At 44.3% G+C, this 1,749-nt stretch overlaps 1 non-coding gene across 1 annotated transcript; it reads left to right on the top strand.

Annotated features, from left to right (window-relative positions):
* The first annotated feature begins 901 nt into the window (after positions 1-901).
* LOC145049072 (small nucleolar RNA R71) lies at positions 902-1,008 on the top strand. Its single transcript, XR_013683190.1, has one exon. It is a non-coding gene; the product is annotated as a small nucleolar RNA R71 (small nucleolar RNA).
* The last annotated feature ends 741 nt before the right edge of the window (positions 1,009-1,749 follow it).

Below are 1,749 nucleotides of genomic sequence, written 5' to 3'. Positions count from 1 at the left end.
TGACCATTTTTTTCATTAACGCACGGACTCGTCGAGTCCATTAGAGGGACTCGGCGAGTCTGGTCAGGCTTAGCTGGAGCCGACTCTGCTGCCTTTTCTGTCTTCCTATTGGAGATCCTCTGTGCATGTGTGAAAATCTCTTCATAGCTGGAAGTCACAATACTCACATTCTCCATTCTTGGATTATTTTCGATGTTACTTGGAAGTTGACTCGGTCTTCTTTCGTTCACTTGATGTGCAAGTTGTCCCAGCTGTTTCTCAATGTTGAGAATGGATGCCTGCTCATTCCTTAGCATATTTCTAGTCTCGTGTATTGCAACATCGTGATCATTGTGTCTCTTTTTGGATGCGGCTATGAATCTAGTGAACAATTCTTCTAAATCGGCTTTCTTCTCCATTACCGGTTCTTCCTTTTGATAAAATCCCCTCTCCTTCTGCTTGTATTTCTCCTCCTTAGCCTTCTTGTATTCTTCGTATGGGAGCCATTCCTTCTTCAGTTTCCGCCAATTCTCGTTGTATCGATCGCCGCTTGAGTAAAACACTTGAGCTTTCTTGTTTCCATTTTCATCCAAGTCACAATCTTTTGTGAGATGGGGCCCTCTATAATTCTCACATCCAACTCGAATAGCATGGATTGTTTGATCCATTTTTGTCATCCTTCTATCTAGACTATCGAGCTTAGCTATCACCGCCGCCATGCTATCATTTGCCGAGTTCACTACCCCCCCGACTTACTTCATTTCTTGGATTGTGGTATTCTCTAGAATGCTTAGAGAATTCTTTAATTAACTCCTTGATTACTGGGGACGGCTTCTTCATGAGCGGGCGTTGTGAATCGAGCAATTGCCTTGTAGTGACATTGAATCCATCATAGAAAATGGAGACCTCTTGTTGGCTATTGAGTTCATGGTGTGGGCAATTTCTAAGAAGACCTTTGTACCTTTCCCAAGCTTCATAAAGAGATTCTCCGGGTTGTTGCTTGAAGTTGGCAATGGCTTTCTTTAGCTTGGCTATTTTGGAGGGCGGGCAAAAGTGGTCTATGAACTCTTCTTTCATCTTGGCCCATGTGGTGACCGATCCGGGAGGAAGTGACTTTAGCCAATCCTTTGCAGCACCCTTGAACGTGACTAGAAGCATGCGAAGAAGCTGGGTCTCGCGTGGAACATTTGGTACATTGAAGTAGTCAGCCACATCATTCACTTCGTCCAAGTGCTTGTAGGCGTCTTCATGGTCTTTCCCATAAAAAGGAATCTCCTTGAGTTGAGCAAGAATATGACACTTTAGCTCGAAAGTAGCGGTAGCGGGAATTGTGGGCGGCACAAGTCCCAGGCCAGTGTCATCGCGCATCCTTTTCTTCCATTCCCCCATGGGGACTTCATCGATATTAGCCATAGTGATAGCTAAATCGTCTTCAAAATCGGATTCGTTCTCGTATGTGGGTTCTTCTTCTTCCTCGGTCTCGTACTCGATGTCTTCTTTAATTGGGTCTCCGATTGTCACAGAGGCACTGGATGCTCCTGATCTGCTGCTCCTCTTCTTGCTGAAACGGACTTGAGGTTCTTGAGTGGCGAGTTCTTTGAAGAAGCTGATTCTCCAACGGTTTTGCCTTTGTTCCTCCTTAGTGTGGATTCCGGGTCTTCAAGAGGAGGGACCAAAGGTGTATCAGATGCTCGGGTCATGAAACAACTATAAACAAAACAAAAAACGCGTAAAAAGAACAAAAAATAAATAACAATTAAAACTGTGAAT

The sequence above is a fragment of the Lactuca serriola genome, chromosome 4 (genome assembly GCF_051521515.1).
Source record: "Lactuca serriola cultivar US96UC23 chromosome 4, Lser_US96UC23_V15, whole genome shotgun sequence".
Classification (NCBI taxonomy): Eukaryota; Viridiplantae; Streptophyta; class Magnoliopsida; order Asterales; family Asteraceae; genus Lactuca; species Lactuca serriola.
The sequence above is the reverse complement of the archived record's forward strand: the minus strand, read 5'-3'. Positions and strand labels throughout refer to the sequence as shown.